The sequence below is a fragment of the Gossypium arboreum genome, chromosome 1 (genome assembly GCF_025698485.1).
Source record: "Gossypium arboreum isolate Shixiya-1 chromosome 1, ASM2569848v2, whole genome shotgun sequence".
Lineage (NCBI taxonomy): Eukaryota > Viridiplantae > Streptophyta > Magnoliopsida > Malvales > Malvaceae > Gossypium > Gossypium arboreum.
In genome coordinates, this window is record NC_069070.1 from 45,722,169 (window position 1) to 45,736,440 (window position 14,272).

The window sequence follows — 14,272 nt, forward strand, 5'->3', positions numbered from 1 at the left end:
TATCAGAAAAATCCCTGAATTTTGTCTTGTTCTCAAATAATCGTCTCATATCATTATTAGAATGAATTTTGATTAATTTATGATTTTTATTGATATGTCTTGGATAAAACATAGGCATGTATGCATTGATTGTTTAAACTTTAAGGAATTAGAGAATCAAAGCATGATAAGTTGATTTTTGAGAATTATAAAAATTTCTAGGTTATTCCCCAAGTTTAGGTATTATCTTGAGTTGAAATTCACAGGGTTAACATCAAAAAGCCATAATTTTTGTGAGATCTTGAGCCTTTAGAGCATATATTATTTCTTTCATGCTCACTTTTATTGTTGATTTGAGTGCGTCAATATTGATCTATTATTCTAGAACTTGCTTGATTATACATGTCAAGACCACACCTTTGATTTGATATGTCAAGATGATAAAGGTATTTAGTTGTAACCCACTCACTCCATAAAAGCCTACCTTCATAATTAACCCCTAGTAAACCCTCTTAAGCCTAATAAGCCATCCATTGATTTACCCTCAATATTAACCCATAACCCATTATTGTTGAAATCCCCTAAATTAATTTGATCACTATTTTTGTCGAGATTTGATTTGAATAAATTTCTTAGCTATGTTTTATTTTTGATAGTTAGCTTATCTTATTTGATTTTTAAAAAAGAAAAGAAAAGAAAATTTAATACATATATATATATATATATATATATATATATATATTAGTACTAATTCTTTGTTTTTGAGCTTAAGTGTTTAATTTCATATTCGAGAAGAAGCTCACATGTATTCAATTGATGATTAATTATTTTTCTAGTTAGGTAAATTTTTTTTCAATTTAATCTCAATTCTAACATTCTTTTTCAACTTGTGACCACACCTCTAACCAAAGCCATGTTACAACCCTCTAAAGACCTTTTGATTGATGTTTCATCTCAATTTATAGTGGTGGAGATTTGATTTTCATGCAAGCCTATGGTAATAACCTTTCATACTGACTATTGAGTGCTTAACTTGTCGTCCTTAAACACCTCGAGTGATTTGAGTGAATCCTTAGTGAGAATGTTAAAACTCTGTGATATTTTGAATCAAAGGTAATCACTTAGATGAGGGGAGACACCTAAGTTTTCGTGATAAAATGCTCAACTTGGAATGTTTGAAACTTTGATATTCTTCTAGTTGAATTTTCAATGTATGATTACTTATGGATTATTTTGAGACATTATTGATAGGAATTACAAGTTGAGAAGAATTAATTTTGATTATGAGTTGAGGATTTTGCTTGAGGACAAGCAAAAGCTTAAGTGTGGGGGTATTTGATAAACCGTAATTTATACATATTTTTATACCATGCTTAGCACATTTATGGATGTTTTTTCCTTTTATTTTGTGAATTCGATGCTCCTAAATACTTTAATTTCATGTTTTATACCTAGGTGAGCACAGGAGAGTAAAAGGAATGAGAAACGGGCCGAAAATGGAGAAAATGGGCCAATGTGGGAAACCAACACGGGCAGGACTTCCTTACACGGGCAGACCACATGCCCGTGTAGTGTTAACAGGCTCTAACACGGCTTGGACTTCCTTGCACGGGTAGACCACAGGGCCGTGTCTTTTTAGCAGAATTGAGCACGACTTACACGGGTAGATCACACGGCCGTGTCTATTGAAAAGCCTTGAACACGGATTGAAGAAATCGCACACGGGCGTGTCCATGTCGAGCCCAAGTTTAGTTCTACTCGAAAAATCCCTCTCTTGAGGGCTTTAAGGCATTCAAAAGTCTATTTAAAAACCAGATGAGCCACTTAGAAAGGACACAGAGGGTAGGAGGCAAGGAATTACTCGAAGAAAGCTGATTGATCCATCTTAGAAGTCGGATTCATCTTCAAAACTGGAGATCTCCCTTCAATTTCCTTCAGGAGTTTTGGGTTTTCTTTATGTTTTGTTATATTTATTCTTTTGAGATGTTTCCTTTCATAAATATGAACTAAATCCACTAAATACCTAAAGGGAATGAAACCTAAGACAGATCTTGTTATTATGTTCTAAATTGTATGATAAATATTTGACTTGTTCTTATTTATGTACTCTTAATTCTTTTTTAAATTTTCAAAATATTGATTCAAGTATTGATGTGCTTATTCAGAGGAGCAGAAGTCCTTGTCTAAGAGTAGATCTAGCATAATTGAGCGGAGTTGATTGCACGCCTAGAGATAGTGTGACAAGATTTTGCCGAATTAGGGTGAAACCTAATAAGGGAATCCATAGGTCGACCACATGCTAGTGCAGTGTTAACAGGCTCTAACACGGCTTGGACTTCCTTACACGGGTAGACCACATGGTCGTGTCTTTTTAGTAGAATCGAGCACGACTTACACGGGTAGATCACACGGCCATGTCTATTTAAAAGCCTTGAACATGGATTGAAGAAATCGCACATGGGTGTGTCCATGTCGAGCCCAAGTTTAGTTCTGCTCGGAAAATGCCTCTCTTAAGGGCTTTAAAGCATTCAAAAGTCTATTTAAAAACCAGAGGAGGCACTTAGAGAGGACACAGAGGGTAGGAGGCAAGGAATTACTTGAAGAAGTTGATTGATCCATCTTAGTAGTCGGATTCATCTTTAAAACTGAAGATCTCCTTCAATTTCCTTGAGGAGTTTTGGTTTTCTTTATGTTTTGTTATCTTTATTCTTTTGAGATGTTTCCTTTTATAAATATGAACTAAATCTGCTAAATACCTAAGGGGAATGAAACCTAAGATGGATCTTGTTATTATGTTCTGAATTGTATGATAAATATATGACTTGTTCTTAATTATGTGCTCTTAATTCTTGTTTTAATATTCCAGGATATTGATTCAAGTATTGATGTGCTTATTCAGAGGAGCAAAAGTCCCTGTCTATGAGTAGATCTAGCATAATTGAGCGGAGTTGATTGCACACCTAGAGATAGGGTGACAAGATTTTGCCGAATTAGGGTGAAACCTAATAAGGGAATCCATAGATCGAGTTAATGTAACACTAGGGAGTTAATTAGAAAGAGATTTCAATTAATCAACCTAGGGTTAGGCGTTTTTAGTCTCGAGAGAGATAATAATATAAATTAGGGATTTCTATGGATCAAGTCAAATGAATAAACCGTCTGATTCAGAGTCAAATAACAAGTGAAGTCTAGGTGGAATTTTCCTTGGGTATTGTCTTAATTAATCAGTTTTCTCAAAAGTTTTTTCAAATTTTCTTTTTGTGCATTATTAGTTTAGTAATTAGTTTAGATAAAACAAACCCTTTATTTTTAGGCTAGATAATAAAAAGAAGGTTAATACTAGTACTCTTGGTTCCTTTGGGTTCGACACTCCGGTCTTGCCATAAACTATACTACAGTTCGATAAGGTGCGCTTGCCTTTGTCGTGATAATAGTTAGTTTCAAGAACGGTCAATTATAATTTTTTTTAAACTTATCACACTTCAAATCATCACGATCAAGTTTTTGGCACCATTGCTGAGGAACTAAGATATTAGGAACACTCTATTTTTATTACTTTAGCCATTTACTTTTATTGCAAGTTAATTTTTTTTTTGTTTTTGTTACTAAATTTTCTTTTCTTCTAGCAAGTTTTCATAGTTTATGACTAGAAGAAACCCGTCAGGACCATTACTGTTTGATAGTGAGATTGATCGCACAGCTCACAGAAACTGAAAGAAATAAGGCGAAGCCTAAGATACACAGAGGAAGAGCAAGAAGGCGATATTCACACCGCAATCGAGGAGATGGCTAAAAATCGGGATAATCCAATACCTCTTGCGATTGCTACTGATCCAGTAAATCAGAATCCTACTCCGCGCACTATTTATGATTATGCTAAACCTTCTTTAACAGGAGCTAAATCAAGCATAGTTAGGCCTGCTGTTGCTGTAAATAATTTTGAACTAAAACCTAACACAATTCAAATGATACAACAATTTGTTCAGTTTGATGGTTTGCAGGACGAGGATCCCATCGCTCATTTAGCGAATTTTGTGGAACTCTACGAGACATTTAAAATCAATGGCATTTCTGATGATGCCATTCGTCTTCGTTTATTTCCCTTTTCATTGAGGAACAAAGCTAAACAGTGGTTGAACTTGTTACCAGGAGGGTCAATCACTACTTGGGAACAAATGACAGAAAAGTTTTTATTTAAATATTTTTCGCCGGCTAAAACGGCTAAGTTAAGGAATGACATCTCTTCTTTTGTGCAGATGGATCTAGAAACACTCTACGATGCATGGGAGAGCTACAAGGATCTGTTAAGAAGGTGCCCTCACCATGGGTTACCACTCTGGCTACAGGTTCAAACTTTTCACAATGGTTTAAATCCTTCGACTAGACAGATGGTTGACACAGCTGCTGGTGGGACTATCAATAATAAGATACCTGAGGATGCTTATGAATTTATAGAAGAGATGTCACTGAATAATTATCAGTGGCAAGTCATGAGGACAAAGCCAACGAAAGCAACAGATTTTTTTAACATCGATTCAGTTACCATGCTCTCTAATCAGGTAGAACTTTTGAATAGAAAAATTGACGGTTTTCTTGGTTCTTCACAGGTTCACCCAGTAATGCAATGCAATGCAAGTGGAGGAGGAACGAGCAATTCAAAATACCCACCTTATGGCCACAACATGGAAAATGAGCAATTAAATTATATGGGTAATAATCCTCGACCTCAAAATAATCCCTATAGTAACACTTACAATGCAGGATGGAGGAACCACCCAAATTTCTCATGGGAAGGCCAAGGGAATCAAAGACCATCACCACCTCCAGGCTTTCAACAACCACCTTACCAGTAAGAGAAAAAGCCAAACCTTGAGGAGATGCTAACGAAGTTTATCTCGGTGTCAGAAACTCATTTTCAGAATACCGAAACAACACTTAAGAATCAACAGCATCGATCCAAGGGCTCGAAACTCAGATGGGATAGCTCGCCAAATTAATTTCTGAACGACCACAAGGTAGCTTACCGAGTAATACTAAATGTAACCCAAGGGAATAGCTCAATGCAATTACCATTTAAGATGAGGAAGGATTAGTTGAACCTGAACCAGAACTGAGGGAAGGAATTGTGGTAAGTAAAAGCAATGGTGAGGTAGACCACAGTGAACAAACACCGGTAAGTAAAGAGTACAAACCTCGTGTACCATACCCCAATGCGACAAGGAAAGACCGCACAGACGAACAATTCGGTAAATTCCTTAAATTATTAAAAAATTACATATTAACTTACCGTTTATTGAAGCTCTTTCGCAGATGCCAAACGCAGTCAAATTCTTAAAGGAGCCTTTAACAAATAAGCGGAAGTTGGATGAGGTGTCGCATGTGGAGTTAAACGTAGTTTGCTCAGCCATTCTACAGAATAAACTGGCTAACAAATTAAAAGATACAGGGAGTTTTACGATTCCTTGTTTAATTGGTAGCTTAGATGTTAATAATGCTTTGGCTGATTTACGGGCTAGTATCAATGTCATGCCTTATAAAATCTTTAGACAACTAGGTCTTAGGAAACCCAAACAAACTAGGATGAGCATTCAGTTAGCAGACAAAACAATCAGATTTCCTAGGGTATTATTGAAGATGTACTCGTTAAAATTGACAAATTCATATTCCTAATTGATTTTGTTGTTCTAGACATAGAAAAGGATAGTGATGTGCCTTTAATTTTAGGAAGGCCCTTTTTAGTAACTGCTAAAACTATAATTGATGTTGGTACAGGTGAACTCACACTTCGTGTGGGTGAGGAAACAATCACTTTTCAAGCTCGTAATTCAAGTAACACATCAAATATCAAGGGTGATTGTATAAATCGTACTACAAATACTAATCATTGTATAAATCGTACTACAAATACTAATCATGTGGTGAAACCTTCTTTGAAGGAAACACATTCAAAGAACACACCTAAGCCATGTTCGAGTAATGACAAAGGACCCATCTATGAAGAACTAAGCCTACAGGTTGAGGAATTAGATGAATGGCGGACACAGAAATCGAGATCACACGATAAACCAAAACCACGCTATGACGAGCTCAATATTTCACCAAATCAACTTAAGGTTGGAGACAAAGTACTATTAGATGCAACAGACCCTCGAATTGCCACCTCTAAACCTAATGGAGAAATTCCTCTTACGGTATTTAGCATTTTCCCATACGGCACAGTTGAGGTAATTCATCCCAAATTCGGTACGTTCAAGGTAAATAGTACTCGTCTAAAACCTTACTTTGATAAAATTGATAGCAGGGATAAGGAGTGTAAACTCCTCGCACCACCATGACTACGCAATAGAGAGGTAAGTCAAGCTTAGACTATAAATAAGCGCTTCTCAGGAGGCAACCTGAACACTAACGGTGTTAACTTCTTTAAATTTTAGTTTATAACATTTAATTCACTAACTTAGTCACTGAACACAGGTTTTCCAGAACCACACGGCTAGGCACACAGGCGTGTCTTGGGCCGTACCCATACCATAGAAGGCAACACAACCGTGTGAAAATAGGGCAAATTTTTTCCCCAACACGGGAGTCGATAAGTTGCCAGGGCCGTGCGACATGGCTGTGGTTGAATCTGTCATAACAACACAAGCGTACGACACGCCCGTGTCTAAAGGCCATGCTTGAAACTGAGAAAACAACACGGGCGTGTAACACGCCCGTGCTCACTACTAGTGGTCAAGACTGAAAAAAAAACACAGGCGTCGACATACATACACGGGTATAGAAGAAGCGAACAAAACAGAACACGACCGTACGACATGGCCGTGTGCACCAACACGCCTAAAAAACAAGAGCGTAGGCCGAATTTCAGATACGCCCAAATTTGAAAATTACGATACACACGGGCGTGTCCCACGACCGTGTGCCCTAAATCTATATAAACTCCCCACAATTCATCATCCCCTTCCCCAAATATCAAACCCTAGCCGCCGGAATCCTTTCACACACCTTCCCTGCCATGCCCGTGCATCGACCACAGCACCATCATCGACGACCCAAGCTCCTCCCTCTACCAAAATATTGCACTTGTTCACTCTTTTCTCTCTATTATCTTCAATTATTTTACTAATTTTATGATTTTTTATTGTGTTATTTGACTATTTTGCCTAATATTCATGGTTCTAATGATAGTAATGCGAATGCTCTTTGTTAGAAATTTGCCATTTTAGTCGAAACATTATGCTACATTCATCCATTTTTCTCTAGTTTCCGTGGATTTCATGCTTACCCATACCATATTACATATTATCAATCCCACATGATTCATTCACTAGGTATTCCATTTAGCACCATTCTCATGTTCCTATTGTTACTAATGACTTGATATATCTTTCCATTAGGATTTAGTTTCTTTTCGATACATCTTCCCTTTTGCATACGATGCCCATGAAGTATTCTTCTTTAATTTTAACATGCTTACATACATTTCCATCCTATTCTTAACGGGTATTTCTATAACTTCGTCTTGCCATTGCAGATACCATGTCAAATCCACGTGGCAAGAAAACTGCCGTCCCCTCCTCGAAGAAGAGGAAATGTAACACCCCGTACCAGAGTCCGTTACCGGAATCGGACACGAGGTGCACACAGACTTAACTATTTTCACAGTCCATTTAGAAATTTCCAGACTAGCTGGTCACTGAGTCACTGTCGCCTTAGAAATCATATATTGAGTTTCAAAGCTCGAAAATTAGTTTCGTAATTTTTCCCTGAAACTAGACTCATATGTCCATCTACAGATTTTTTTCTAGAATTTTTGGTCAAGCCAATTAGTACAGTTTATTAGTTAAAGTCTCCCCTATTCCAGGGTTCGACTACACTGACCTTTGTGCGTTACGAATTGAATATCTCCTTTTACAGGGCTTTAATACTGATGTCGTTTGTTTCTATAGAAACTAGACTCAGAGAGGAATCTACACATATATGGCATGACTCCTAATTATCTCTGGTTAATTTACAATGAATTTCCAAAGTCGGAACAGGGGATCCAGAAACCGTTCTGGCCCTGTTTCACGAGAACTTTAATATCTCTTAACATATAACTCATATGACCGTTTTGTTTCATCCATATGAAAGTATATTAATCAAAGTTCATTTACATAATTTATTCACTATTTAATAACATTCCTACTATTTTTAATGATTTTTCACATCCACATCACTGCTGCTGTCAGCATCTGCCTTTAAGGTAGGCTTTACCTATTTCATGATTTCCATGATTCAATTGGCCCTTTTTGGATACATAGCACAAAGTGTGATCATGATTAACCATTCCAATGGCTAATCGTTTCAAAATAATTCCATACCTCATAATGATCAACATACAAACGATTATGGTACTATGCTAAAAACGTATATAAGCCATTTTCGCATGGCTTTCCAAGTTTACACAAAACCGAAAGGTACATGACCTTCAACAAAAGGGTAGTCCTATACATGCCATTTCAAAGTTCAACCAAAATTGTACCAAAATGGGGGCTTTGATAGTGTGGGAGACTTCGACTTCCAAAATCCCGAGTCCGATAACCGACGAGCCAAAATCTATAAACAAAGAAACAGAGAAAGCGGAGTAAGCAATTTATGCTTAGTAAGTTTGAGCAAGAAATTCCAGCACAACAAAAGCATAGCATTCATAAAGCTAACGGATAATTTCATATGCACAAATTCTCAATATCCTACTCATTTCACATTCCAACCCCTATGTTCATACATAAGGGATCATCTTAACCAAATACGGAAACTCATTACTCGATCGGCGAATATTATTCAAGGAATCAACTAATTCAAGCACATACGAACATACCTCATTGCTGGAATTTTTCAAGCGTATTAACTGAAAATTTTACAGCAAGATCGCTCATTCTCGAATCACGTACCTTGAATTTAACCGGATATAACGACTCGCTCAAATGCCTTGGGACAAAGCCGGTTATAGTGACTTCATACGAATGCCTTCGGACTTAACCCGGGTTTAGTAACTTGCACAAATGCCTTGGGCTTAGCCCGGATTTATTAACTCGCATACGAATGCCTTGGATCCTAGTCCGGATATAGTCACTTAGCACAAAGCCTTGGGACTTAGCCGGACATCATTCAATAACCGAGCACAATTATCAATCAATTATGACACATTCATATTTCATTTTCAATAGCAAAACTCAAACACAAGGCACTTTTCACACTTGCAATTTCGGCTCAATAGCCACACACAAAGAGCATGATTTTAATTTGCTTTAAACATGATCTAATCAATTCGAATTTAAGCTCTATTACTCAAGAACTTACCTAGGATGTCGTCGAACGATTTTAATGGCTATTCGACCACTTTTTCCTTCCCTTTGTCGGATCTAGTTCCCTTTGCTCTTGAGCTTAATTTAACAAATAAATCGATTTAATCATTTGAGCATCGAAGAGGAATACAAGGTACTTAGCCAATATATATATACTCATTAGGCATCAAAGTCGCATGTGTACGAAATCATGAATCGAACTCAACACATTAGTTAATATTCCTCTTAGCGAATTTTCTAAGCCAAGAATAGGCATCAATATGCTTGCCTCTAACCGAATGCATGCACACCAATTTCCCTCATGTGGCCGAATATGCATGTCCATGTTGAGGCCAATTATACACTTAATACCACACAAAACAGCATACATTTTACTAACTAACGATTACATATCGTAGCTCAATACACATCTCTCATTTACTTCATAACCAAACATCATCACAAGCAAATATACACCTTGAAATAGTATATATGTCATACCAATACATCATGTACAAACATATATACATATATATATGCTAGAGCCGAATCTCAAGTTGATTGTAACTAAACATGAACACAATTTCAAAACACAAATCTTACTTTCCGAGCAATGAGCATAAATCACACTTTTGGATGTACCATGGCCGAATACATCACAACACCATAATTTTGGTCATGATTAAACAAAGAACTTAATGTCTTACTCAAAAATACTAAAAAGAAAGTCCAAGAGCCATCAATCCACCATCACATATATCATTAGCAAGCTTCATATTTAACATGCAATGGCATTAACACAAAATCCACCTTGGCCAAATACCATCCCCATGATATAACAAAGGTTTGAACCATGGGCTAACAAGAGCATCAAGCTATCAACTAAAAACATGCATGAATCTCATGGCACAACCTCGAACATACCTTAATCTTGATGCAAGTATAGCCAAACCTCTTCCTAATCCTCTTCCAAACCAAGCATGAAGCAAAATTCCTCCCTTCCCCTCTAGTATTTTCGGTCAAGAGAGAATGAAAAACGGATGAACAAATTTTTTTCTTTTCTCTTCTTCAATACACGGCAATGGGGCATGCATGAGACCATTTTTTCTTTTTCCATTTCTTTATTACCCATGCTCATTAATTTATTTTTTTCACCCATGATTCACCAACAAAACATGTCTATGACATGTTTTGCCCATATTTCTTTGTCATGGCCGCCATCACTTGTAAAAGAGGGTATTTGACATGCAAGGCCATTGTTTTGCATGCATGCTTTAATTAGTCATCACACATTCCCCCATCATACTTTCAAAGTTTTCTACTAGGTCCTTTCTAGTGAAATTCACATTTATAACTCTAAATTAAAGCATCAAAAATGTCACACATGAGTTAACACATATTATAGGCATCAAAAAAATTATCAAATTATTTTTATGCCTCGTTTTTTTGTGGTCCCAAAACCACATTCCGACTAGGGTCGTTTTAAGGCTGTCACAACTCTCCCCCACTTAAGAAATTTTTCGTCCCCGAAAATCTTACCGGTAAATAGATTTGGGTATCGCTCTTTCATAGAGTTCTCGGGTTCCCAAGTAACTTCTTCTATTCCGTGTTTGAGCCATAATGCTTTCACTAGCGGGACCCTTTTGTTTCGCAACTCTTTTACTTCACGAGCTAGGATACGAATCGGTTCTTCTTCATAACTCATATCGGCTTGAATTTCAACCTCTGATGGACTAATTACGTGCGACGGATCAGATCTATAGCGTCGAAGCATTGAAACATGGAAGACGTTATGAATCTTTTCGAGTTCAGGGGGAAAAATCAAACGATACGCAACTGGGCCAACTCGTTCAGAGATTTCGTACGGCCCAATGAATCTTGGGCTCAACTTGCCCTTACTACGAATCTGAGTATCTTTTTCAAAGGCGAAACTTTAAGAAACACTTTATCTCCCACGATACTCAATGTCCTTTCGTTTCAAATCCGCGACGATTTTCGACGATCGTGGCGCCTTCGGACTTTCACGGATTACCTTTACCTTCATTCAGCATCTTTAATCAAATCCACTCCAAAAATTTTGTTTTCACCGAGCTCGGTCCAAAACAATGGTGTACGGCATTTACGCTCGTACAAAGCCTCGTAAGGCGCCATCTTAATACTTGATTGAAAACTATTGTTGTAAGCGAATTCAATCAAAGGTAGATACCATTCCATGAACCATGAATTCGAGGATGCAACATCTCAACATATCCTCAAGTATCTGAATTATCCGCTCGGATTGACCATCGGTTTGAGGGTGAAAGCGGGTTTGAAATGCAACTTGGTACCCAAAGCTTCTTGCAATTTCTTCCAAAATCGCGAGGTGAACCTCGGATCTCTATCCGACACAATGTAAATCGATACCCCGTGTAATCTCACAATTTGAGAAACGTACAATTCAGCTAGTTTATCCAATGAAAAATCCATACGCACAGGGATAAAGTGAGCCGACTTAGTCAGTCTATCAACAACAACCCAAATCGCATCCTTCTTACTTGTTGTCAATGGCAGTCCGGACACAAAGTCCATTGTGACTCGATCCCATTTCCACTCGGGTATCGTAATCGGCTGAAGTAATCCTGAAGGCACTTGATGTTCCACTTTCACTTGTTGACATATTAAACATCTCAAAACAAAGTCGGAGATGTCTCGTTTCATACCATGCCACCAAAACCGACGTTTCAAATCGTTGTACATCTTTGTACTCCCTAGGTGGATTGCCATTCGGCTACAATGGGCTTCGTTCAGAATTATTGAAATAAGTTCCGAATTCTTTGGAACACACAGACGACTTCTGAACCTCAAACAATCGTCGTCATCAATTTGAAACTCTGATTCCTTGTTCGGGACACACTCAGCCCGTTTTGCAACCAACTCATCGTCGACTTTCTGAGCTTCACGAATTTGATGAGTCAATAATGGTTTGGCCTTTAATTCGCTACTAACACATTGTCGGGTAGAATAGACAAGTGTACATTCATTGCTCGTAAAGCAAAAAGTGATTTCGGCTCAAGGCGTCCGCAACCACATTAGCCTTTCCCGGTGATAATCAATGACAAGCTCATAATCTTTTAACAACTCGAGCCAACATCTTTGTCGCAGATTTAAGTCTCTTTGAGTCATCAAATATTTGAGACTTTTGTGATCCGAACACATGGCACTTCTCACCAAATAAGTAATGTCGCCACATCTTTAAGGCGAATACGATGGCGAGCCAATTCGAGATCATGGGTCGGATAATTTTTCTCATGTGGCTTTAATTGTCTCGACGATAGGCCACAACTCGACCTTCTTGCATCAATACGCAACCTAACCCAAGTAGGGAGGCGTCACTATAGATGACAAACTCTTTGCCGATTCGGTCAGTACTAGTCTTGGAGCTTCCGTCAAATGAGTTTTCAATTGGTCGAAACTTTTCGACACTTTTCCGTCCATTCAAACTTAACATCTTTTCAAGCGGTTTCGTCATGGGTGTGGCTATCATCGAGAATCCTTTTACAAACCGTCGGTAGTAACCGCAAGTCCCAAAAGCTCGAACCTCGTAATATTTCTCGGAGGCTTCCGGTTAAGTATGGCTGAAATTTTACTCGGATTCGACTCGAATACCCGATGCAGATACCACATGGCCCAAGAAGCTAACCTCGCTAACGTAACTCACACTTCTTGAACTTAGCATATAGTCGCTTATCCCGTAAAATTTGCAACACTAATCTCGGGTGCTCGCATGTTCGGTCTCATCTCTTGAATAGACCAAGATGTCGTCAATGAACACAACTACGAACCGATCCAAATACGGTCTGAAGATCCGATTCATCAAATCCATAAATACCGCAGGGGCATTAGTGAGCCCAAACGGCATCACTAAGAACTCGTAGTGACCATATCTTGTTCTGAAGGTAGTTTTGGGTATATCCGAATCTCGAATTCGCAACTGATAATAGCCCGATCTCAAATCTATTTTTGAGAACACTGAGGCTCCCTTCAGTTGATCGAACAAATCATCGATACGCGGTAATGGATATTTGTTCTTTATTGTCACCTTATTAAGCTGACTATAGTCGATGCACAACCTCATGGTTCCGTCTTTCTTTTTCACAAACAACACCGGTGCACCCCAAGGTGAAAAACTCAAGCGAGCAAAACCTCTATCCACCAACTCTTGCAACCGAGCTTTCAACTCCTTTAATTCCGTTGGTGCCATACGATACGGAGCTATCGAAATCGGTGTGGTCCTGTACAAGCTCAATACCAAACTCTATCTCCGAACATGTGGCAAACCCGTAATTCTTGGGAAAAACATCCGGTAATCACAAACCACCGCACAGATTCGGTTTTATTTCTAACTCCTTATCATCAAGTACATACGCAAGGTATGCTTCGCACCCTTTTCTTACATATTTTTGGGCCAACGTTGATGATATTACAGCTGGCAACCCCTTTAAGTCCGTAGACTCAACTCGAATCATCTCGTTATTTGCGCACCTCAAATCAATAGTCTTGCTTTTGCAATTCACAACCGCATCATGCACGGTAAACCAATCCAACCCAAGAATAACATCAAATTCATCGAACGGCAAAAGCATCAAGTCCCGGAAAACAGAACCTCAATTACTAGGGACATTTCTTACACACTTTGTCGACCAGCACGTAACGACCCAAGGATTTGACACCGAATTACGAACTCGAAGAGACTCAATAGGTAAAGTCTTCTTGGATGCTAAGGTTTCGCATATATAAGAATGAGTAGAACCAGGGTCAATCAAAGCAATCACATTAGTATCAAAGAGAGTGAAAGTACCGGTAATAACATCTGGAGAGGAAGCATCCTCGCGTGCGCGTATAGCATAAGCCCTAGCAGGAGCGCGAGCCTCAGATCTGGTCGTAACATCTCTAGATCCTCTCTGACCACCACTAGCATTGCCCGTATTTCT

At 38.3% G+C, this 14,272-nt stretch overlaps 1 non-coding gene across 1 annotated transcript; it reads right to left on the reverse strand.

The window, feature by feature from the left end:
- Positions 1-4,202: 4,202 nt before the first annotated feature.
- LOC128281897 (small nucleolar RNA R71) lies at positions 4,203-4,309 on the reverse strand. Its single transcript, XR_008272178.1, has one exon. It is a non-coding gene; the product is annotated as a small nucleolar RNA R71 (small nucleolar RNA).
- Between the last annotated feature and the right edge of the window lie 9,963 nt (positions 4,310-14,272).